Raw genomic sequence first — 26,524 nt, 5'->3', positions numbered from 1 at the left:
TCTGTAATGTTCCCATGTAACCAGCCACCAGTAAAAACCAAGGGTGCTGAATTTCTAATGAATTTTCCTGGATAGAAAATTGTCCATGTTGTTGCATTTTCATTGCTGGGAGAGGAGTGAGTTCTGTGCAATCCTTTATGGGATGGGGAGAGCACAAGGAAGACTACATGTGGATTGCTTGAGGCTTTTCTGGAATCCTTTTCCCTTATGGTCTGGATGTGAATCTTTACTAATTGTTCTAATAGACCTTAGCCACCAGTGCATCTATAAGCTGAGTCCCATGAATTCTTATGGAAAATCTGCAAATGTAGAGGTGATCCTGGGGACTCTAAACCCACATGGAATTATCATTTTTATGTGCTTGTTGTTTGCACATTGTTTGTTTTTAACTAACTTTTTATTGTAGATTCACAAGCTGATATAATAATAAATAACACAGAGAGGTTCCATATACCCTTTATTAAAGTTTTCCCAAAGATGGCAGCTTGCAAAAGTATAGTTAAATATCAGAACTATGATACTGACATTGATACAGCCAAGATACAGAACATTTCCATCATCACAGTAGTTCCTCATGTTACATTTTTACAGCTGCCCATTGTGCTGGTTTGAAAGTATTATGTACCCCATAAAAAAAAAAAACATGTTTTAATCCTGATCTAATCTTGTGGAGGCAGCTGTTTCTTTTAATCCTAATTCAATACTGTAGGTTAGAAATTTTGGATTAGATTATCATCAGAGATGTGATACCCGATTGTGGGTGTGACCTTTGATTAGATGGAGATGTGATTCCACCCTTTCCAGATGGGTCTTGATTTATTTACCGGAATCCTTTAAAAATGGAAATATTTGGGAGAGAATCAGAAATGACAAAGCCAACAGAAACTTTAGAGCAGAGCTGATACAGATGCTGACACTTGTGAACAGAGACATAGATGCTTGGAACCCAGCAGATGTCACCATGAGATATTATACAAGCCAGAACTTGGGGAGAGCCAAGGGAAGCCAAGAGATGAAAGCCAGCCTTAGAAAAGCAAAGTGAGGAACCCCTACAGGAACACAGGCTGAAAGCAATGGAGCCCAGGAGCAAGGGACCAGCAGGTGCCAGCCATGTGACTACCCAGCTGACGGAGGGGTTCTAGACCCATCGGCCTTCCTTGAATTAAGGTATCTTTCCCTGGATGTATTAGTTTGGACATTTTTATAAGTTTATACACTTGCAACTTATTAAATTCCCCTTTTTAATAGATTTGTAGTTCAGGTAGCTTGAAAACTAGCAACCCACTTTCCTCCTGACCCCACCCCTCTTTAATTCCTGGCAATGACTAACCTCTTCTACATTTTTATAATGTTTGTAAATTCAAGAATGTTATATAAATAGAATCTTGTAGTATATGACCTTTTGAGGTCAACTTTCACTCAGCATAAATCCTTGTAGATCCATAAAGATCATGTGTACCAATAGATCATTTTGTTTTTTATTGCTGAGGAGTATTGTATGGTACAGATGTGCCACAATTTGTTTAACAATTTACTCAGGAAAGGACATGAACATTTGTGGACAGAATTTTGTGCAAATGTGTTTTCATTTCTCTAGAATACATTTCAAAAAGTGCAATTCTTGGGTCATATGTAGTTGCATGTTTAGTTTTTTTTTAAGGGATTGCCAAATTGTTTCCAGAGTGGCTGCCCCATTATATTCCTGTTTGCAATGATGAGTGATTCTGTTTTTCTGCATCCTCACCAACATTTGGTGTTGTTACTGTTTTCATTTTAGTTACTCTGATACTATTATTAGTAATATCTAACTGTGGTTTTAATTGGCATTTCCTTGATGGTTAATGATGTTAAGCATCTTTTCACAAGCTATTTGCCATTCTGTATATTCTCTCCAGTGAAATGTCTCATGACTTTTGCTCATTTTCTAGTTGCACGCTTGTTTTATGCTGTTGAATTTTGTGGGTTCTTTGTATATTCCAGATAATTGTCCCTTGTCAAATATATGATTTGCAAGTGTTTTCTCCCAGTTTGTAGCTTGCCTTTACTCTCTTGCAGGACCTTTTATGGGGAAAATGTTTTCAATTTTGATGAAGTCTCACTTACCAATTTTTCCTTCTATGGATTGTACTTTTGATATCAAGTCTAAGTGTTTTTTGTCTGGCCCTAGATGCTAAAGATTTTCTCCTGTCTTTCTTGCTAAAAGTTTTATAGTTTTGCACTTTGCATTTATGCCTGTGATCCATTGTCAGCTAAATTTTGTAAAGGCTGTAAGACTTAGGTTGAGGTTTTTTTGGGGTTGTTGTTTTTGGATGTTGTTGAAAAGGTTATCTTTTCCCCATTGAATTGGTTTTCCATCTTTGTAAAAAATCATTGGGCATTCTTGAATGGAGTGATTTCTGGATTCCATTTCTTCTATTCCACTGAACTATGTGTTTTTCTTTCCACTGATACTACATGGTCTAGACGACTGTAGATATATAAGTCTTGAAATCAAGTAGACTATCCCTCCCACTCTGTTATTTTCTTTAAAAATTGTTTTAGCTATTCTAGTTCTTTTGCCTTTCCATTTAAATTTGAGAATAATCTTGTCTACTTTACCAAAAAATTAGTGATATTTTGGTAGGGATTATATTAAAGCTACATATCAACTTTTGGAGAGTTAACATCTTTACAATGTTTAGTCTTTCAATCCGGGAACGTGATATGCCTTTCCATTTATTTTGAGCTTTGTTTTCTTTCATCAGTATTGTGAAGTTTTCAACACACAAGTTTTCACATGTTTGGTAGATTTACAACTAAGTATTCCTTGTCATTTCTTGAGTGATTTTAAATGGTGTTGTATTTTAAATTTCAGTGGCCTCATGTTCTTTGCCAGTTTATAGAAAGACAGGTAATTTTAATATTTATCTTGTATTGTGAGACCTGATGAACTCTCATCTTAGTTTTGTGAGGTTTTATTTTATGGTAAAGTCCTTGTAATTTTCTACATGGGCAATCATATCATCTGCAAATAGGGAGGACACTTTTTCTTCCTTTTTGACCTATGTGCCTTTTATTTCCTTTTCTAACTTCCAGCACTATGTTGAATAAAAGTGATAAGAGTGGACACCTTGCCTTGCTTCTTATTTTAGGGGGAAGCATTCAGTCTTCCACCATTAAATAAATGCATTGTTAGCTGTAGGTTTTTCATGGATGTTCTTTATAAAGTGGAGAAATTTTCCCTTTATTTCTACTTTGAAGAAAGTTTTTACTAAGAATTGGTATTGATTGTTTCTAAATGCTTTTCTGCATCAATTTATATGATCATGTGATTTTTCTTTTTTAGTATATTTATGTGGTGGATTGCCTTTCTGATTTTGAAATATTGCACCATCCTTGTGTCCCTGGAAAAAACATATTCCTGAATTCTATTTGTTAATATTTTGTTAAGGATTTTCGCATCTATTTTATAAGGATATTGGTCTTCAGTTGTTGTTTTTTTTTTTTTTAAATACTGTTTTTGTCTGGTTTTGGTGCTAGGGAAATGCAAGCTTCCAAAAACTAATTAGGGGATGTTCCTCACTCTTCTATTTCTGAAAAAGACTACATAGATTTGGTGTTAATTCTTCTTTAAACATTTACTAGAATTTTCCAGTGAACCATTTGAGCTTGGTGATTTCATGTTTTGCTTCTTAAACTATGAATTTAATTTCCTTAATAATTATAGAGCAAGAAAATTATCTCATATTGGATGAATTGAGGTAGTGTGTGTTTTTGGAGGAACTAGTCTATTTTATCTAAGCCTTCAAATTTATATGTCAAGTTATTCATAGTATTTTCTTATCTTTTTTGACATTTGCAGGGTTTGTGATGTTATTTTCATTCCTGATATTGATAATCTGTTTTCTCTTTTCCTTTGTCAGTGTTCTAGTTTGGTAGCTGCCAGAATGCAACACACCAGAGACGGATTGGCTTTTAATAAAAGAGGATTTATTTCATTAGTTCTTCAGAGGAAAGGCAGCTAACTTTCAACTGAAGTTCTTTCTTATATGGGAAGGCACAGGGTTATCTCTGCTGACCTTCTCTCCAGGCCTCTGGGTTCCAACAACTTTCACTGGGGTGATTTCTTTCTGTATCTTCAAAGGCCTGGGCTAAGTTGTGAGTGATGACATGAGGTGTGCTGAGCTGCTTGGCTGTGCTATGTTGAGCTCTCTCATTTAAGCACAAACCAGTTAAATCAAACATCATTCATTGCAGCAGGCACACCTCCTAGCCAACCACAGATGTAATCAGCAACAGACGAGGGTCATATGCCACTGGCTTATGTCCACAGTAACTGAACTAGGCACCTTCACCTGGCCAAGTTGACACCTGAATCTAACTACCCCAGTCAGTAATGTTTGAAATTGTCATTTTTATTGATATTTTCAAATCAACAGCTCTTTATTTTATTAATTTTCTCTATTTAGAAAAAAATCATTGTTTTTTGCTCTAGTCTTTATTATTTCTGTCCTTTTGCTTGCTTTGATATGATTTGCTTTTTGTTCTCTAAGTTCTTGAGGTGGTACATTAGGTTATTGGTTTAATACTTTTTCTCTTGTCTAATACATGCATTTGATGCTATGAATTATTTCACTCTTAGCTCAGTTTTAGGTGTGTCCCACAAGTTTTTATATGTTGTATTTTCATTTCAGTCAGTTCACTGTATTTTTAAAACTTCCTTGGGACTTCTTTGGCTAATGGATTATTTAGAAGTATGTTGTTTAGTTCTCAAGTATTTGGATATTTTCATATCTTTCTATTATTGATTTCCAGTTTGATTCTATTGTAATTGAAGAACAAATCTATGTGATTTCAATTTTTTAAATTTGTTGAGAACCATCCTAAATATGGTTCAGGATGTGGTCTACCTTAATATATGTTCCAAAGATACTTGAAAAGACTACATATTCTACTCTTGATTTAGAATTGTTCTACCTCTTGGTAGAGTGATCCTTTCATCGTTTTGTAATGAACTTCTCTATTTCTAATAATTTGTTTTAATCTGAAGTCTACTTTATCTGATCTTAACCTAGCTATTTCTGGTTTCAATTGATTAATGTTTACATGAAGTATCTTTCCCCACCCTCTCACTTCTGATAATATTGTTTTGTCTGAAGTCTAGACTGCGTATAATTGGATCATGTTTTTTAATCCACTTTGCCAAATATTTGTATTTTTAATTGGCATCTATTTAGACCATTTTTATTTCATGTAACTATTGATATTTTGGGGATTTAGTCTGCCAGTTTATTTTTGTTTGTTTGTTCTCTCTGCTTTTTATTACTGTTTTCTTTTTCATCTTTTCTTGTGGTGACTTGAACTTTTTTTTTAGAATTCCTTTTTGATTGATCTATAGTGTTTTTGATATATTTCATTGTAAAACTTTTTAGTAGCTGCCCTAGATATTATATAATGTGCACAAATTATTTTATTTTTTTTCTCCATCTGCCAGGCAGCTACAATGCACTGGCTTGAACAATAAGAATTTATTGGCTCACAGTTGTGATGCTAAGAGCTGGAAGTTGAAAATCGAGGTGTCAGTAATTGACGCTTTCTCCCTAAAGTGTGTAACATTTCAGCGTTGGCTGCCAAGATCATTGGGGTTCCTTGGCTCACGTGGCCCCCTCTGTCATGTGACAAGATCCTCTGTTCTCTTCCAGTTTGTGACTTCTGGCTCCTCTTGACTTGCTGTGTCTGTTTCTGAATGCTTCACTTGGGCCACATCTTCCCCCAAGAAGACATCTTCAAAGAGATCTTACAGTGGGTTCACACCGGCAGGAACAGGGAGCAAGACCAAGAATGGCTCTAAGCTGGAGTGCACAATTCAGTCCACCACAGAGAACGAGTAGAGTGTTGGGAAAGGGGGAGGGTGCCTTACCCAGCTCCAGAGGCCACAATCCTCAGCACACTAATTCAACTTTGCTGTCATAATAACCATGCTATGCTTACCATTATGTTTTGTTATATTTATGTCTATTTTATTATATAATCATAATTAAAATATATATTGTTTGATATACTTCACATTTATTATGTAGTATTCATATTGTATAGAAAATATTAATTATATCACATACTTAATAGAATTATACAGAGATTTAGTTTTCTTTTACGCGTTATATTTGTTTCATATGCATATATAAATGTTTTAGATAATTATATTTATTGCACTTATTTTTACATTTATCATATATCGTGTTTCTCAGCTTATAAGGTAAATGTATTTTGTATGCACATAAACATATTGTAAATATTGTATATAAACTATATTTTGTATATTTCATCATTTATTAATATTAGGCATATGATACTATATTAGCATTCTATATACTAATATAGATACTATATTAGCATAGGTATTTATTACCCTAATTATAGCGTAATTATCATACCTAGCAATTGCTCAGAGTGCGCTAAGCACTCTACTGTCATGCTCAGCGGGGAAGGGGTCTAAAACTTCAACTCGTCCTTTCACCTGTGGGAAACGCACCCAGGAGGCCTTCAGTCCCGCTGGCCTCCCCCGCGCCCCCGCAGCAGGTCCTTGTGCCCTCGCTCCCACGCGGCATCCTCCCACCTCCCCGCACCCAAGGCGCTCGAGGTCACCCGGGGCGGGGAGTCCAGCGAGGGGCGCGCGGCCGCCCCTCCAGCCCCGCCCAGGGCTGCAGGCTTCTCTCCCCGTCCCCCCGCCCCCCTACCCCGCCACCCACGGAGGGCACAGAACTCGGGCCGGAGATGGAACTGCGGGCTCCACAAGGCCCCTCCTCAGGGGCGGGCGGGCGGCAGGTGCGCAGGAGTGCAGTCAGAAAAAAGAGGCCGAGGAAGAAAGCGACACACGGAAGAAAGAAAATAAAGACAGACGGAGAGACACCAAGACAGGCAGAGACCTACCAGAGAAAGTGACCCAGAGATAACAAATAAAGCGGTAAGGAAGGAGACGGCAGAGACACCGGAAAAGAGAGACATCCAAAGAGAGACTCGAGGACTGAGGGGGAGTCGCGGGAAAAGACATATTCAGAGTCATCCAGGGCAGAGGCGGTGGCGAGTCCACACCCAGCGCATTCGCACCCGCGCGCCCTCACACTAGAAGTGCCCGCCAAGACGGCTGCGACATCCAGGGGCGCCCCCCGGGATAGGAAGGCCGAGCCCGGGCGCAGGGATCCTCCTGCTAAGCCAGCGCTGACACCCTCCAGCGGGACAGTCCACGCACCCGAATCGCCACGCCCGACCCTGGTCCACCCAATGGCGGCGCACGCAGGCCCGACGCTTTCCTCAGCCAACTGGGGTTTGGTGGGAGGCCCTAATCTTCATAGCCCCACCCACAGAGCAATGCACGCGCCCGGGCCAGTGGCCGGTCTGGGCACTGGTTAGCCTGGTCTGTTCCTTCACAACCCCACGTCCCGGTACCACAAGGTTATCCACGCGTCGCGCTCCCCTTTTTCCAAAGGCCGCCAAGCCCTTTGGCTGGATCCAGAGAGGTCTAGAATACTTCCTACTTCTGAGAGGACCGCCTTCTACTTTAGGTTGCGTTTCCTATAGGTTGGCCAGGTAAAGCACAGCACTCCAATTGGAAGTGTCGACTGTCTGTCAAGCATTCCCTGTGCCCAGATCTCACTCCTCCTCACCCGACACCCCTGCTTTATACGGCGGATAAGGGAGAGTGACCTAGTCTCGGTTATGGGGAAGCAGGACTATTGCTAGGACTTGGGTATCTGTCAGGACTCGGGCAGCGTACGCACTGGGGTGAAGAGAAGCGGCTTGAGCTTCTCTTGGTCCGTCGGGGGTGGGGGGGTCAGGCAAGTGATTGGCGGCAGCAGATGCAATCCAGCGTTCCGGACTGGTCAGGCGTTGCGGGGGCGGAGCGGCAGGCGGGTAGCCGGGTTCTTTCGATTGGGCCAGGACGGAGGCGGTTCCGCCCTCTCTACTCCGGGACTGGCATTTAGAGAGTAGCGTCCACCTCCTGCCGACCGTCATCAGAAGCGTGCGGGCTCCTCGGTAGGAGCTCCAGCCAAACCCGAGGAGAGGAGGTCAGGCAGGGCTCACTGGATTCCCGACCAGATCTTATGTAGACTCTGGAGTGGTGCCCGCCATCTCCACGTGAGGGAGCACCTGTGGGGGGGCGGAGAGAGCCACAAATTATATTTATTGGTGTCATCCTTTCACCAGTTTAAGTGAATTGTAGAAATTTAACTTCTCTTATGTCCCTTTACTCTTTCCTGTTTATAAAACACTTGTCTTAAATATTTCCTCTATATCCATTTCGAACCACATCAAGACAGTGTTATTACTTTTGCTTCAACCATCAAACGTAATTTAGAAAACTCAAGAGGGGAAAGAAAAACTATTGTATTTACCCATATTTTACTTACATGTTCTTTCTTCCTTTATGATGTTCCAAGATTCCTTCTTTTATTGTTTCCTGTCTGTTAACAGAATTTCCTTTAGCCATTCTTTTAAGGTAGGTCTGCTGGCAATAAATTCTCTTCTGTGTTTTCTTGCTGAGAATTCCCTGAGACTATCTTGATTTCTCCCTCATTCCTGAAGGATATTTTCAGTGGGTATAGGATTCTGGATTGACAGTTGTTTTTTTTTTCTTAGTATTTAAATTATATTGTGGCCTTTCCTTCTGTTTTCCATGGTTTCTAATGATAAATTTATTGTCATTCAAATTGGTTCCCCCATGTAGTAAAGGTGTCATTTTTTTCTGTCTAGTTCCAAGAATTTTTCTTTGTCTTTTGTTTTCCTAATTTTAATTATAATGAATTTTGGTATGAATTAATTTGGGTTTATACAGTTTGGGGTTAAGTTGCTTGAATCTATAGGTTTATGTCTCTTTCCTGATATGAGAATTTTTTCAGCCATTAAGTGGCTGAATGAGTTTTCAGCTAATTTCTTGGACTACTTTTTAAGCCCTGCCTTTTCGGAACTCCAATGACACGAATTTTAGATTTTTTTTTATATACCCAAAAGATCACTGAGGCTCTGTTCATTTCTTTCGATCTATTTTATCTTTGTCAGATTGAGTAGTTTCTATTATTCTATCCTCTAGTTCACTAATTCTTCATATGTCCTCTACATTCTGTTGTTAAGCCCATCAACTGAACTATTTTTTGTTGCTATTGTATTTTTTGAGTTCTGAATTTCTATTTGGTGCTTTTCATATCCTCTTTTTATTTGCTAAGGCTTTCTAATTCTTTGTTGAGGCTCTCTATTTTTTCATGTATTTCAAGTAGGTTTGTAATTGTTCATTGTAGCATTCTTATCATGGCTGCCTTATAAGTTTTGCCAGATAATTCATATATTCTGTCATCTTGTTACTGGCCTCTCTTCATCATCTTTCTTAATGCACTTTGAGATTTTCCTGATTATTGGTGTTGGAACTGATTTTCAGCTAAATCACATTTTCAAGTTGTATTAAGTGACTCTGAAAATATTTAAACTTCCTGCTTTAGCTTTTAAAAAATATCTTTCTGATACTGCTCAGGCAGGAAAAATCAAGTAGGGGTGGGGATGGGGGTGCTGCCTTATTACTGCCAGGTAGAGGCAAAAGTCCAGATTCTTCACTTGGCCTCCACTGACACTCAAGTCAGGGGCCTCATTATCACTGGTTGGGGGTGGAAGTTCTTGCTCCCCCTGTGGTCTCCACTGACACCATGGTGGATGGAACTTTGTTGCCACTGGGAAACAATGAAAGTCCTGACTCTCCACTAGGCTTCCCTGCCGTAATTGCAGTGGGGTGGAAGAGTGATGCCTTGTTGCTGATGGGTTGGAGTGGAAGTTCAGACACCCCATATGGTCTCTTCTGGAAGCATGGGAGGGGGAACTTTTGAATGGCTGGCAGGGGTGAACATACTTTCTAGTATGCACCAGCAGGAATGATCAGGCACCTCTGCATAGCCTGGTGAGGGTGGAAACTTGGCCTCTCCATTTGGTCTTTGCTGGCATATGTGGCAGTGTGGACACAGCTTTTTCAGTGGTGTTTGTGTGGAATAAAGCATTGCTAACTAAGTTTTCTATCTTTTTAGACAGCCACTTTTCTGGTCTTGACTAGAATAAGAAGGTTTGTTTTGGAGTTGTTTTGTCATGCATATTAGTATTTCTGGGTTACTGGCTTCTTCAGCTCCAAATTTAAGATATATAAGGCAAAAAGAAAACACATGGAACACATCACCGTGTTGTTCTTTAGATCTTAAGGTAGCTGGGGGTCTTCTGCTTTCTCTTGATCGTCCAGAGATTTCTTATATTTGCCAAATATAATTTCTAGGGATTTTAGTTGTGCTTAGTGACAGAAAGAGAGAAAAGCAAATTAAATTCATCTTCCTAGAGGCAGATTTTCATAATTTTATTTACTTATTAATTATTATTTTTTGCATGGGCAGGCACTGGGAATCAAACCTGGGTCTCTGGCATTGAAGGCGAGAAATCTGCCTGCTGAGCCACTGTAGGCCACCCTGATAATTTTATTTTTAACTTATCTTGATCTTTATATTTAAAGTAGGTTTCTTGTTGGCAGCATACTGATGCATCCCCCTCTTTATGTTTAAACAAATATGATAAATTCAACCTTAAATTGGTATGTCATGCCATTATCCTATTCATGTATAATGTGATTATTGATATGCTTTTTTAAATTTTACCACTTTAAAAGCTGTTTCTCTTTGTTCCATCTGTCCATTGTCTCTTATTCTTCCTACTCTTGGTTAATTGAACAATTTTTATCCCATTTTATGTTCTCTATTGACTATGCCTATTTTAAGACAGTTTTGGAGGTTTTATCTGAAGGAATTTCTTTAATAGTTCTTATATTGTATTTCTTTTGGTAATGAATTTTACTAAATATTTGTCATAAAAAGTCTTTATTTTTCATTCATTTTTTGGAAGATATTTTCACTGGGTATAGAAGTTTTGTTGACAATTTCTTTTTCATATGGAACTTTGAACAACTCTTATGTTTTTTGGTTCTAAGATATCCAAAGAAAAGAAAAGTGCCATTTTTTAAAAAAAATCTTTGTTCCTTTATAGACAATAATTTTTTTTCCCTGGCTATCTACAAGATTTTCTCTTTGTCATCTGTTTTCAGAAGTTTGATTATTCTACAGCTAGATATGCTTTTTGTTTGTTTGTTTTCTTTGTTTGTTCTGGCATTTGCACACTTGGTTTTCCTGAGTTTCTTAAATCTGTAGTTAGGTGTCTGTCTTGACCATTATTTCTTCAAATATTTATTTTTTCCCTGTTCTCTCTCTTTCTTCTGGAATTCCAGTTGCACATTTGTTAGACTATTTGATTTATCTCTTAATGTTTGGATCCTCAGTTCAGTTTTTTCTTTCTTTTTTATGCCACATTTTAGTAATTTCTTGATATCTTCAAGTTGCTTGAATCTTTCCCCTTAGTTGAGTCTATTGATAAGCCAGTAGAAGTTTTTTTTCCACCTTGGCTATTATGCTTTTTATTTCTAGAATTTCCATTGGATCCTTTCTTATAGCTTCATTTCTCTTCTGAAATTACTCACTGAGTCATGCATGCTGTTTACCTTTTCCATTAACACACTTAACATGTTTCTTATACATATTTTAATATCCTTGTCAGATAGTTCCAACATCTGTGTCATATTTGAGTTTGTTTCTGATGATTACTTTTTCTCCTGGGAGTGTGCTGCTTTTCTTTGTATGCTTTGTAATTTTTCTTTTTTGCTGAAAGGCAGACAACTTATGTAGGACAGTAGAGACAGAGGTAAATACCTTTACACCTAGAAATGAGCATACCTTTCTGCTAAGACTTTAGTACAAGGATTTGAGTTAATCTAATGAGAAGTTGAACTGGCTTTGAAGTTGTTACTATGGCTATGCTTAATGAGTTACATATTTCAAATTTCCATAGTACTACTTTGTGTTTAGGGAGAGGGCTTGTTTGCCAGCAGAGTGTTTTCAGTGTGTGCTTCATCTTCCAGCTTGAGTTCTTCCCGTTGCCCTGAACCTCAGTGAAGGTATGTCTCTTGTAATTTTATTGTCACACCCTCCTTGCTAGCTTAGTCCTGGGGGTTGGTTTATGTCCACCTTCATTCTGATTAAGTGTCTTTCTTTGACAGACATTGTGTATCAGAGTCTCCCTCCTCTTTGGGCAGAAGAAAATTTTCCCTATTACCATTTCCCAGCTGGAATGGGTTTCATCAGGGGCGCAAGAGACCTGCTCCTTCCTCTATAGATTAATGTTTTTCTTCCACAAAAGGGTTAGAAAAGATGGTCCCAGTGGAGATTTTGCTCCTCTGGCAGAATCTACTCTTCCTCTCCTTTGGTTTTCACCTAATAAACCACAAGGGATATTCTAAGAGTCTCCCAATCTTTTCACTGAGAAAAAAGGGCCATAAGAATTATGGATTTCCCCAGCTTCTTTGCTCCCTTGGGGCTTAATAATCTATCACCAGCACTCTCATTCTTCATCACTTGCCAATTCCCCAAGGTGGATTCTCCTTACTAGTTTCTGGATGCATCTTGTCAAAGTAAACCAGGTCTTGCATCTCATCTCTCACCATCAGCACATATCTCTCCTTAGACTTTGGGCCTGTCAGTTGCCTTGTGACTCACATTCCAATTGGTTCCAGAAAAATAATAAAATTGCTGTTTTCTCAGCTTGTCTTGTTGTGGGTTTCAGATAATTCTTCTTTCTCACTCTACCTCCCTGAGAAAAAACCAGAAGTCTACATAGTGTCTTTAAAGTATTGGAGAATATTTTATTCTAGAGTTGTATAAGCCAAATTTCTATTTAAATATGAGGGCATAATAAAAATATCCTCAGGCAAACAAGGCTTTGTTTCCCAATGATCCATATTAAAAACAGTTTTGAAGAAATACTTAAATATTAAGAAAGGATAATACAGGATAGTTTCCCAGATCTAAAAGAAGTAAAGGTAATTAAATATCTTAGTTATCTTGTTTAAAAAAAAGAAGTTTATTTGTGATTTATTCATGAAAAGTATAGAGTAATATCAATATGACTAGCATTGGGGAGAAGATCAAAAAATACAAGTGAGCTAAAATTCTTGTCTGATTAGGTGTAATTATTGGTATTTTTAAAAAAGGTGAGAATAAATTCAACTGAAAAAGCAAATTGTGTATTATGGATAGGTTCAAATCTATCAGTATTACAAACAATGTAAATGGACTAAATTCACCATTTATAAGACAACTAGTGATACATTGGAATAAGAAATGTCCAGATATAAAGCATACATACAGGGTTTCTCACAGGTTGCAATTTTCCTAGTGGAAAGTTATTTTTATCAGCCAAACTCCAGAGAACATGCATATGTCTCAGTATATCATTTTTCAACCATGTTTTATGGAAAAAAGTGTATATTTACACCTACTGAACTCAACTCAATTTTTAACAAAATGATTGCAAGGAAAATACCAAGTTATATCCTAAATATAATTGGTGAAATCATGTGTAGAGATTTTGAAAATCTTGACAAGTGTAAACAAAGAGGATGTTTATCTTAGATTTTGCTGAATGGCCTCTAAGAGTTTGTTGCAATCAATAACACCATTCTCTGCCATTGTAAACTTATTTTGAACATATTTCTATAGTGCCATTGATATTGAGTTTAGTGTTGTAAAATGAGTCTTCAAGAAAGTTGAGAGGATGCTGAAGAAAATGTGAAAAGCAAGCAATGATTGAATGGAAGATAAATTACTGCAATTGAGCAAATCTTTTGTTAACATCTGGGCTGATTTTTGGTGATTGAGAAGGGATGTTTTAAGAACAAGTTTAATACCAACATATAGGCATTTTACTGTGTTTATTTGTATTTTGGGAATTGGATCAGGGGCTTTTGATTAATGTGAAATGGGTTATGGGAAAAATAAAATAATGCAGATTAGTCTCCTGATTCTTGTTTTCATGTAGAATTTATGATTGTCAGGAAGAAATTATTGACCCTAAATATAAGTTATCTGTGTATTAGGTAATACACAAAGATTGAAAGTAAAAGAATGTAAAAAGACAATTCAGGTGAATATTAATAAAAATCAACGGCTATGTAATTATCAAATAAAATAGACTATAAGATGAAACCTCTTTCTAGGGGTGGAAAAGATCACTACATAATAAAACACTTGTACTGGTGTTTAATTCACCAGTAAGATATGGCAATGCTAAATGTAATTGTCTTTAATATTTATTCCTCAAAATCTATGAAGTAAAATTTGACAGAACTTCAGGAAGAAACTGATAAATCCATCTTTATAGTGGGTGATTTCTGCATGTATTTCTTCATAAATGATAGGTCAAGAGGACAAAAAAAACAAGAAGCATATAAGAGATTTCAGTAACCCAATTAATGAGTTCTGATGCTTTATCTTCTGCTAATTCTTTGTGAAAGGGTTATTTTGCCTGTTCTTAAATCTTCTCCAGTACAGAGATTTCAACTTCTTCTTCATATTTGATTGGAAATCCTCATAAGGTGTCTGTGATATGGAGCAATATATTTTAAGTTAATTTTTGTGAATGGTATGAGGTGAGGGTTCAGGTTAATTTCTTGGCTTATCCAGTTCTCCCAGCACCACCATTTGTTGAACAGACTATCCTTTCCCCAATGCCAAAAGTCAATTGTCCATAAATAATTAGGATTTATTTCTGGACTCTCTATTCTGTTCCATTGATCTTCATGTCTGTCTTTAGTTCTGTACCATACTGTTTTGACAACTATAACTTTGTAGTACGTTTAGAAATCTGGAACTGTGAGTCCTCAAACACTTTTCTTTTTAAATATTGTTTTGGCTTTTCTAGGTATTTTTCATTTCCATACTTTTTTTTTATACATGGGCAGGTTCTGAAACTTGAACCCAGATCTCCAGCATGGCAAGCAAGGATTCTGCCACCCTCCATACAAACTTAATGATACACTTGTCAATTTCTGCAAAATACCTGCTGGAATTCGGGCAGGTTTGTTACATAGCAATAGATAACAAGAGCAATTCTTTTTCATCCTATCCAACTTATCATGTACTAAGGACTAAGTCTTTCTCCTATGTGTTGCTTCAAAGCACTCTTAACCAACACTTCTACAATGAGTTCCTTTCTTCTTTCTTTCTTTTTGTTCCATTTGATGAACTTTACCTTTTACTCTATTACATTTTTTTCCATGGAACTATGAGCACTTTATTTCATGAGCTAGGATGGGAGGATGGAGGACTTGATTTTCCTCGATAGAGCTCTAACTCTGTACCCTCTCTCAGCCACACTTGCCTGGCCTCAAAGCGACTCATGCAAGAATCTGCCCCAACAGAACTGTTCCCTCAGACGACTGCTGACCTTGGTTTTCCTTTTCCTTTTATTCTATTTCTTCTGAATATTTTTAGTTGCTTTTTGTTTAAAATATCTTCCTCCTTGGGAGTCTCTTCGGCCCCTTCTCATGGTCCATGGGCAATCCCAGGGGTTGGGAATCTGCTGGTACAGTGTGCTATCCATGAGCACAGTACAGTGTCCAGTAGGGCCTTGGTGCAGACCACCTTGTCACTGAATGCAGGTAGATAGTACTGGTAATTCTTGTTTGAGAGTATTACACTCAAATCTCCTGGAGGAGTTTCCCACACCCAGCTCAGGACAAGGTGCTCTTGTTGCCTTCTTTCACCAATGCTGAGTGTATGTGGCAGGGGCAGCTGGAGGTATGTCCCAGCCCATAATTCTGCTTCCTGTGATTGGACTTTCCCTTGACCCTGGTCTTGTACACCCTGTGCGGTCATCCTGACAGAGGCCCACTGCACAGCGCTGGCTGGAAGGAGAAGCTATTCCATTTTAAAGGAGTAAGTTTTTCCTCAGAATTTTAGATGGTCAGTCACCACTTCTGTCAGCTAATGTTTCTTTTGCATCTTTCAGCAGTGGGTCTTTTACAAATTTGAAAACCACACTTCTATGTGACTGTGTAAGCACTGAATAAAAATTGTTGAGCAAACCAGGGTCAAGTTTTGGGCTCTGGTGTCAGCTATAGGATTCAGTTTCCATGGTACACCCTGGGACGTCATTCTCCAAAATAAGACTTTGGAAATTGTGGAAAACTATGGAGAGCCATTGGTGAGGGTGACTTTCTATGTGGGAGGACTGGGCTGAGAGCTCCTGGGGAACTTTTATTTCTCTTTGCATGTGCAGAAGATTGCCATTCTTTTGATGAAGAAAAAGTCTGGATGAGATCCCTAAAGGCTTGCCTCCTAGAGGATGCCTTATGGAGAGACCTCCAGGTAAAGGTATATGTCTTTCTTAGAAATGTGAATGACTGCACAGGCATGGGACATGCTTCCTCAGTCAAAGCCAGCTGGAGCAACAGATCAAGATCACAATAGAAGAAAGGCCTCGCTCCACAGTGCCAGAAAAACCACCCGAGGAGGCTCAGGTGCTCTTTTTGTAGTTGAAATTACATTCAAGGAGAAAGAGATTCAAGAGAGAAAAACTGAACCACTAATGAATGAGAGGAGGAAATTAATGCTGACTTTTCACTGCCTGGGACTCTTGTGTGTATTTGGCAAATCAGTTCCCAGAATGAAAAACCAAGTAACATGGACAGTTAGGAAGAAATGAAGACCTCATGGAACTAGTAACTGAAAAAATGAGCTGAGGTTTGGGAAGTGAAATGTAGAAGATCTGGAATCTGAATCTATGAGAAGCTTGTTTATTTCCTCTTTTCTCTGCCTCATCCTCTCTTTGCCTTACCCTCCCTATTGGTACATTACTCAGTAGGTGAAGGAATGAATCCTGAGGAGATTATAATGTCTCCCTGGGAGTGAGGCTTGCTGAGACTAACACAAAACCTTGCCTCTAATAGGCATGAAGGAGGGCAAGCAAGGGATGGGAGTGCTGACCTGTGCTCACATGCATGTCATCTCAGACCTTCATCAGGCGGGTATCTTTTTTTTTTCTCCTCCTTCTATGGGAACAACACTCAGTGACCTCTCCTTTGGGGATTTGCCCATCCTCTCTTTCCCGCTCCACCTGCTTTGGGCAGGACTGTCAGTCAGTGTATCCTGCCTTGCTGAGTACAGGGATAAGCCAGTAGCCCAAGCCAGGTCAACCCAACACAGAAGCTGTGTCTTACCCTGAAGGGACCCAGGACGTGAGAAGTGGAGAAAGATGGTCAACAGTGAGGCATCCAGAACATTATCCAGAGGAATGCAACAAGCTGTTCTGAGGCTGCTCCCTGGCCTTCCCAAGGCTTGGATGTGAGGGCACCCTTTGATTTAATAAGGGCTGCCACTATCTTCCCAGGAAATACCATTTCTTTCTTAAACTTAGCCCATGCCCATTTCTGTTGTTGTTAACCAAGGTACGTTACTGGGTATCAGGGAAGAGGACACCAAGGGATCTAAAGAAAAGGCTCCAGGCAGGAAAGCTAGATTGACCTTACATTTTATCTCTGAGGGGAGCAGCAGCTGGAACCCTGCCCTGGGCACATCCCAAATTCACCAAGGGCCTGGCTGGGTCTTTACTGCTCTGAGCTTTAGTTTCCTCATTTACAATGCCAGCTCTTTGTCTTCCAAGGATATTTGGAGAATAAATTAAGCATTATGGAGTACTTTGATGATTTTGGAAAAAACAATTAGAAATTAACCCAAGGTAGTATGAAAGTCTGGGCCTAGCCCCTTTCACCAACCAACCAACCCTAGGGATCTCAAAATACCAGATAGTGATTCATATAGGAATGACCGTGTGTGTGTGTGTGTGTGTGTGTGTGTGTGTGTGTGTGTGTGTGTGTGTGTGTGTGTGTGTGTGTGTTACATTTTCTGTCACACTCTTCCCAATTGATTTACCATTCTGGTCTTGAAAGGAACAAAAATACATAAAGACAAAAGCCCTTTGAACCTAATTAATTATTTTTCCAGTTTGAGAGAGATGTGGGAAATTAAAAAACACTTAAAAACCAAATAACAATAATTTTTAAAGGAGCCTAACCAAAATGTTTCCAAAAATCAAATCTGTTGGTCCTGGTAGGAGGCAAGAGGCTCACTAGAATGCTAAAAACTCTCCAAACTTGCATCTTTTAAAAATACGGACTAATAAAAGCAAATACTCCAGCACAAGTAATTAGAATATTTTCATTTCATTAGGGCTTTAAAATAAAAAAACACCCACACACACCAAAATATATATTAAAGATGAAAATAACATTACTAAGTGGCAAAGATGCTGTCAGACTCAGTTGTTTTTCCAAAACAACATGAGAGAAGAAAGATGCAAACATGCTGTGCTGGGCTTATCTCTTCAAACTGCAGGACTGCTGAGAGTCTGGGATCTGGAGCCTGGGGGCCTGGATCCTGTTCAGAGGTGAAATTCACAGCTCCACTTCTGTTCTGTAGTATTACTGTCACTTGTTCTCTCCCTCTCCAGCACAACCCATGGGTCATAGCACACTTCCAAATGGAAATCATGTGCCAGCAAGTTAGTAGTTTGAGCCTACAGATTTTATGGGTTATAGAATTCACCATCTGGAAAGCACCAAATAATTTACTCTGATACCTGCAAACTGGAAAGCAAAGACCTTTAGAACACCTCCACTCTCCCAGGAGTCTTGCCTCATGTCTTGTTATAAGGCTGGGCAGCTGCAGCAGTGGGGACACCCCAACCCCAGCCACAGGGCTATTGAGATGCCACATAGCAGGTCCCTTGAAGAGTATCCCTGAGTAAAGAGTCCCTGCCCTCCTCTTTGCTCTCCCAGAGATAGCTGGAGCCACCTCAGGTTCTGAGGCATCTTATCCTGCATTCTACTTATTTCTCACTTAAGGAAACTGAAGCCCAGAGAACTTTACAAATCACCTAAGCTGATGAACCCTTTAAGGCCACAAACATGTAGGCAAAACTTGAAAATCTATGGCCCTAGATGTGGTTTTGAAGTAGCTCCAAAATTGGAAGAAAATGGTCAAGCCCAACTTGATTTCCCTACCCTGCCATCCTCAGTAGACTCAGGTTCAATTGCAGAACACAGGTCTGACCCTGAGCTCTACAGGACAGATGCTGAGGTTTTACTTATCAAATATTCGTGGTTTCACATGGAGCCATCCCAGATGAGGTGACTTCTAGGGTTCCTCTAGTTCTAGGAGCAAGGTCTTTCCCTAGCTCTTGTATTTTATCTTTGACTCTTTCTGTAAAACCCCTATTCTTGGAGTAGTGTAGACCAGATTGGAGTTGCTACTTTGCTACCTATGACTTGAGCAAAGTGGTCACTTGACTTTCTGCTTCTTCCTTTGCAAAATGAGGCCAATACTACTGTTTCATTATTGTTGTCTACTGTCACTATTGTTTGCAACTATGACTTCACTGTCACTGTCTTCATCATTGTGTGGTGTTTATTTTTCCCCTGGTCCCTCAAGAAGTGTGGCTCTCTTGCCTCTTGCCATCCCCCTACCTGAGCTGGAACACTGTCCCCTACCTGGTCTGACAGTCAGTGCCTTGTTCTTACCAGGTAAACTTCCTGAACACATGATTCTGTGGCTTCTCTGAGTTCTCCAGTCTCACTACTCTGATGTCCTGGCCATTGGCTTCCACCCACCTTCTGAACACACATTGCTCTTTTGCTCATTGTCTTGAATTCTTCCCTGGGAGGACTTGCCTGAACTTGATTTGATGTTACTTTATCCCTGGACACTTCTTCAGTCTGTTCTACCCCATCAGCCTGCCTAGTGTCTGGCCCCAGGGCTTCCATCTGTCCAGTTCAGTATGTGAGGCTTTGCTCATCAACCTTCCTGAGTGAAGAAGTGTTTGATCACTGAGTGTGCTCTAGCAATATTCACCATTATGTAAGGCTATGTTCTGCTCTTCCTGGCTGTGCTGGTCTGAAAGGATGTATGTCTCCTAGAAAAGCCATGTTTTTTTCTAAATCCTATTTCATAAAGGCAGAATAATTGCTATTCAATACTGTATGTTTGAAACATAATGAGATCATCTCCCTGGAGATGTGATTTAATCAAGAGTGGTTGTTAAACTGGATTAGGTGATGACATGTCTCCACCCATTTGGTTGGGTCTTGATAAGTTTCTGGAGTCCTACAAAAGAGGAAACATTTTGGAGAAGAAAAGAGATTCAGAGAGAGCAGAGCAGAATGACATAGCCATGAGAAGAAGAGTCCACCAGCCAGCGACCTTTGGAGATGAAGGAAAATGCCTCCCGGGGAGCTTCATGAAACAGGAAGCCAGGAGAAAAAGCTAGCAGATGATGCCATGTTCATCACATGCCCTTCCAGATGAGCGAGGAACCCTGACTGTGTTCACCATGTGCCTTTCCACATGAGAGAGAAACTCTGACTGTGTCTCCATGTGCTTTCTCACTTGGGAGAGAAACCCTGAAGTTCATCAGCCTTCTCGAACCAAGGTATCTTTCTCTGGATGCCTTAGATTGGACATGTCTATAGACTTGTTTAACTGGACATTTTCTCGCCCTTGGGACTGTAAACTAGCATCTGATTAAATTCCCCTTTGTAAAAGCCATTCCATTTCTGGTATATTGCATTCTGGCAGCTAGCAAACTAGAACACTGGCCTTCTTCCCTTCACTCTTCTCAAGGTGCAACCCCAAATTCCAAGCTGCCACCCAATGAAAAAAATATTCTGTAAAATTGGGTGTGGTAGGAACAGAAAGAAGTTGTGCCCATCAGAGGACATTGAGAACTGTGTTCTGATTTCCTGGTATTGTGGAAATGAAAATTCATGAGGCAGAGGAAGAGAGAATGAAAGAAGCAGGGGTGAAGTAGGGGTGGAGAGGAAAAAGAGGTTGAAGGAGAAAGGAGAGAAGGATTAGAGAAAAAATGAGAAAAGAAAGGGACATTGCTCAAAATGTTTTCTATGTATTCTTTTATTCTTAAATGCATGAAGAGTTATGGAGCTTCACTTTCCTCCCTTTACTAATCCAATTCTAGTACTTATGTAAGGAATTTATACAACAGCACTTCCTATTTTTCATTGGTTCTGTATGGAGTACATGTTCAGGTTGCTTTCATATGTATGTATTTTATTTTTCCATCTAGAGGTTGAGATCAATCTTTTGTGTCAAACAAAGTGTTCAACAGATGCTTTGAAAACAGATGTCTGAATTCCCTGCCCTCCTCCTGCCCTCTCCCAAGCTTTTCTCTGAGACCCTAGCTCCATCAAAAATAACCCTTATTTGCCTTTCTGTCCAAGGTCACATTTACCCCTGGCTCATTTGCTCCTTCATCCTCCTGAAGTCCTCAAGTCCTACTGTTTTATCTTTTTCTTTCTTTTTTTTTTTTACTTTCATTTATTGGGAAAAATGATGTATATACAAAAAAGCAATAAATTTCAAAGAATGCCACAACAATTAGCTGTAGAACAGATTTCAGAGTTTGCTATGGGTTACAGTTCCACAATTTTAGGCTTTTCCTTCTAGCTGCTCCAAGACTTTGGAGACTAAAAGAAATATTAATATAATGATTCAGGAGTCTTACTCATTTGTTAAACCCTACCTTCTCTGTATAACTCCACTTTCTTCTCTGATCTTTCTCCCAACCTTTAGGGGTATTGGGGATACGCTCATTCCAACTTTTTCATGTTGGAAAAAGCTGTTGATAATATGGGATGGGGGATGGAACTAGTTGATGTTGGCTTATTTTGTGTCACATAATGTCCTATAGGTTCATTCACATTTGTTGCATGCCTAACGATTTCATTCCTTTCTGTAGCAGCACAATATTGTATCATATGTATACACCACATTTTGCCATTCTACTTCTCAGTCAGTGCATCCTTCAGCCACCTCCATCCATTGAGCATCATGTATAATGTTCAATGTCAGCAATCTGTGTTTCACATTATCCTCACTTAGTGATATAATCATCAACACTCTCAATTTTAGACCATTTTCATTGTTCCCAAGAGGAAAATAACCGATAAACACACCCTCACCAAATAGAAAATCCAAACCTCCCCTTAACTCGTGTCCTCTCCAACCCTCACCCCAATTATTTACTGGTATTGCTGTGCTACTCTTGATGTCTTTCTGTTAAACATGGTCCTTAGCATACAATAGGAGTTTTCCCCTTCTACCCGGATATTATAAACTCTGTACAAAATTCCTTTGAAGCAGTTCATGCAAAAATGTATTCATATTTGTAGTGTTAATGGGTGGGATACATAGCTCTAATAAAACCCCATTCAACCAAGTTCACCTTCAATATGATGTTACTTATAGACCCAATAATGAAATGCCTTCACTTCTATCTATCCCCTTACATTTAAGTTCAACCTCATTAGCTAACCGTTCACCCACTTCTAGCTTCTGTGTATCTTAAGGTCCCCTGTATTCTGTATTATAAGCTCTGAGTTTACCTTTACCATGGTAATAAAAATGTAGCCATACAGTATCTGTCCTTTTGTGTCTGGCTTTTTTCACTCAGCATCGTGTCCTCAGGGCTCATCCATCTTGTCATGTGTTTCAGGAAGTATATGCACCACAATTTATTTATACACTCATCTGTTGATGGGAACTTGGATTGTTTCCATCTTTTGGCAATTATGAATAATGCTGCAGTGAACATCAATGTGCAAATGTCTGTTTGTGTCACTGCTTTCAGCTCTTCTGGGTATATACTGAGTAGTGGCATTGCCAAATCATAGGCAACTCTATATGTAGTTTTCTAACGGATTGCCAAACTGTCTTCCATAATGGTTGCACCATTATACATTCCCACCAGCACTACATAAGTGTCCCAATTTCTCCACATTGTCTCAAACATTTGTATTTTCCTGTTTGTTTGATAACAGCCATTCTTATAGGTGCGAGGTTGAATCTCATTGTTGTCTTGATCTGCATTTCCCTTAAAGCTAATGAAAATGAACATCTCTTCATATGCTTTTTAGCCATCTGTATTTGTTCTGCAGAAAAATGCCTATTCAAATGTTTAGCCCATTTTATAATTGAGTTCATTGTTCTTTTGCTGGTTTGCATGATTTCTTTATGAATGAAGGATATCAAACCTTTATTCTGATATGTGGTATCCAAATATTTTCTCCCATTGAATTGGCTGCCTCTTCACCTTTTTGACGAAGTCTTTTGAAGCACAGAAGCTTTTGATCTTGAGAAGTTCCCAATGATCTATCTTTTCTTTCATCACTTGTGCTTTGGGTGTAAGTTTAGGACCTTCTATTACTAGGTCTTGAAGATGTTTCCTTATATTTTCTTCTAGGAGTTTTCTGGTACTGGTTCTTATATTTATATCATCTACTTTGAGTTAATTTTTGTATAGGGTGTAAGTTTCATTCTTTTGTCTATTGATGTCCAGTTTTACCATGCCCATGTAACTAAAAGATATTTTGTCCCAGGTTAGTGGATTTGGGGGCCTTGTTGAAGATAAGTTGACCATAGATTTGATGGTCTATTTCTGCACTCTTGATTTGATTCCATTGGTCAGTACTTCTGACTTTGTATCAGTACCATACTGTTTTGACCATTGCAGCTTTATAATAAGCTTTAAAATCAGGAACTGTTAATCTTTCCATTTCGTTCTTTTTTTTAAGGATATTTTTAGCTATTTGAGGTTTCTTTCCCTTTCAAATGAATTTGCTAACTAGCTTTTCCAAGTCTTTCAAAGTAGGTTTTTGGAACATTGATTGGTATTGCATTGAATCTGTAGATCAATTTGGGTAGATGTGACATCTTCACTACATTTAACATTCCTATCCATGAGCAGGGAATGTCTTTCCACCTACTAGATTGATTTCTCTTAGCAATGTTGTGTAGTTTCCTGTTTAAAGGTCCTTTACATTCCTAGTTAAGATTATCCCTACATAATTGATTCTTTTAGTTGCTCTTTTGAATGGATCTTTTTCCTTAGCTGTCTCTTCACTTAGGCCATTACTTGTGTATAGAAACATTGCTGATTTTTGCACATTAATCTTATATCTTGCCACTTTGCTGAATTTATTAGCTCAAGAAGCCTTGTCATAGATGTCTTAGGATTTTCTAAGTATAGTATCATGTCATCTGCAAATAATGAAAGTTTTATTTGTTCCTTTCCATTTTGAATTCCTTTTATTTCTTTTTCCTGCCTGACTGCTCTAACTAGAACTTCTAATACAATGTTGAATAATAGTGGAAATAGAAGGCATCCTTATCTCATTCCCAATCTTAGGGGGAAGGCTTTCAGTCTTTCACCATTGAGTATGATGATGACTATGGATTTTTCATATATGCCATTTTTCATATTGAGGATGTTTCCTTTGATTTCTACTCTTTGAAGTGTTTTTTATAAGAAAAGGATGTGGGATTTTGTCAAATGATTTTTCAGCATTAATTGATATGATCATGTGATTTTTCCCTTTCAATTTATTAATGTGGTGTATTATTTTGATTGATTTCCTTGTATTGAACCATCCTTGGATTTCTGGTGTAAACCCCACTTGGTCATGGTGTATAATTGTTTTAATGTGCCATTGGATTCAATTTGCTAGTATTTTGTTGAGAATAGTTGCATCTATATTTATTAAAGAGATTAGGCTATAGTTTTCCTTTCTTATAACATCTTTATTCAGGTTTGGTTTTGGAATGATCCTAGCTTCATAAAAGGAGTTAGATTATGTTCCTTTTTGGAATGTTTGATAAAATTCTACCATGACACCATCTGGCCCTGGGCTTTTCTTTGTAGGAAAATATTTGATAACTGATTGAATCTTTTTACTTATGATTGATTTATTGAGATCTTCTATTTCTTAAGTCAGTGTAGCTTGTTTGTGTGTTTCTAGGTATTTGCCCATTTCATCTACATTGTCTAGTTTATTGGTGATAGTTGTTCACAGTATCCCCTTATGATTTTTCTTGTTTCTTCAGAGTCCATGGTAAAAAACTCACTTCCATTTCTAATTTTGTTTATTTGTACCCTCTCTCTTTTTCCTTTGTCAGCCTAGCTAAAAGTCCGTTGATTTTATTGATTTTCTTGAAAAAAACCTTTTGGTTTTATTGTTTTTTCTATTGTTCTTTTGTTCTCCCATTCATGTAATTCTGTTTTAATCTTTGTTATTTCTCTTCTACTATTTTCTTTAGGGTTAGTTTGCTGTTCTTTTTCTAGTTCCACCAGGGGAACATTTAAGTCCTTGATTTTTGTTCTTTCTTCTTTTTTAATATAGGCATTTAGGGCAATAAATTTCCCACTCAGCACTGCCTTTGTCAAATCCTATAAGTTCTGATATGTTGTATTCTCATACAGAGGGTTACCAATTTCTCTAGTCATTTTTTTCTTTGACCCATTTCTTGTTTAAAAGTTCATTATTTAATCTTCATATATTTGTGAAAGTTCTGATTCTTTGGTGGTTATTGATTTCCAGTTTCATTCCACTGTGATCAGAGAAAGTCCTTTGAATTATTTCAATCTTTTTAAATTTATAAAGACCTGTTTTGTGCCTCTCATAAATGAACTATCTTGGAGAACATTCCATGAGCACTAGAGAAGAATGTATATCCTGATGTTTTGGGGTGTAACCGCCTATATATGTCTGTTAGGTTTAATTCATTCATCAAATTGTTTAAGTTCTCTATTTCCTTTTTTGATCTTCTGTCTGGTTATTCTATCTATAGAGGAGAGTGTTGTATTGAAGACTCACTCTGTTATTTTAAAAATTCTATTGCTCCCTTCAATTTTGCCATTGTTTGCCTCATGTACTTTGGCGCGCCTTCATTGGGAACATAAACATTTATAATTGTTATTTATTCTTGGTGAGTTTATCCATTTATTAATGTGTAGTGTCCTTCTTTGTCTCTTATGACATTTTTGCCTTTAAAGTCTATTTTGTTGTATATTAGCATAGCTACTCCTGCTTTCTTTTGGTTACAGCCTACATGGAACATCTTTTTCAATCCTTTCACTTTCAGTCTATTTTTTCCTTGGGTCTACTATGAGTCTCTTATAAACATTTTATAGATGGATCATATTTCTTAATCCATTCTGCCAATATCTATCTTTTATTTGGTGAGTTTGGTCCATTAACATTCAAAGTTATTACCATAAAGGGATTGCTTGAATTTATCATCTTATCCTTTGGATTTTATTTGTCAGATATATATTTTTCTTTTCCTTCTTTCTCTTTTTATCCTTCAAGTTACCTTTCTTTGTACCCTTCAATTCTGTGCCCTCTTCCAGACTTCCTTGTTCTATCTTTTTTCCCCAGCCAGCGGAACTTCTTTTATTATTTCTTGTAGGGTCGGTCTCTTGACAAATTCTCTGGATATTTGTTTTTGAAAATTTTAATCTCTCCGTCACTTTTGAAGGACAATTTGGCTGAGTACAGAATTCTTTTCTGGACTTCTTTCTCTTTCAGTATTTCAAATATATCATGTCATTGCCTTCTTACCTCCATGGTGCCTGTTGAGTAGTCTGAGCTCAGTCTTATGTGGTTATGCTTGTATGCAGTAGGTCACTTTTCTTTTTCCACTTTCAGGATTTTTCTGCTTGTCTTCAACATTTAACAGACTGATTAGTATGTGTCTTGGAACAGGCCTGTTTGGATTCATTCTAGTTTGGTTTC

General features: G+C 38.3%; 1 long non-coding RNA gene across 1 annotated transcript in view; it reads right to left on the bottom strand.

Annotated features, from left to right (window-relative positions):
- Positions 1 to 7,781: 7,781 nt before the first annotated feature.
- The window catches only part of LOC143686144 (uncharacterized), a 34,070-nt gene continuing 15,327 nt past the window's right edge, over positions 7,782 to 26,524 (bottom strand). Inside the window, exon 3 of the long non-coding RNA XR_013176927.1 lies at positions 7,782 to 8,127. This is a non-coding gene — a long non-coding RNA (uncharacterized LOC143686144). The remainder of the gene's footprint in view (positions 8,128 to 26,524) is intronic.

Source organism: Tamandua tetradactyla, chromosome 6 (genome assembly GCF_023851605.1).
Source record: "Tamandua tetradactyla isolate mTamTet1 chromosome 6, mTamTet1.pri, whole genome shotgun sequence".
Lineage (NCBI taxonomy): Eukaryota > Metazoa > Chordata > Mammalia > Pilosa > Myrmecophagidae > Tamandua > Tamandua tetradactyla.
Note: the sequence above shows the minus strand (reverse complement) of the source record. Positions and strands in the feature narration are given on the sequence as shown.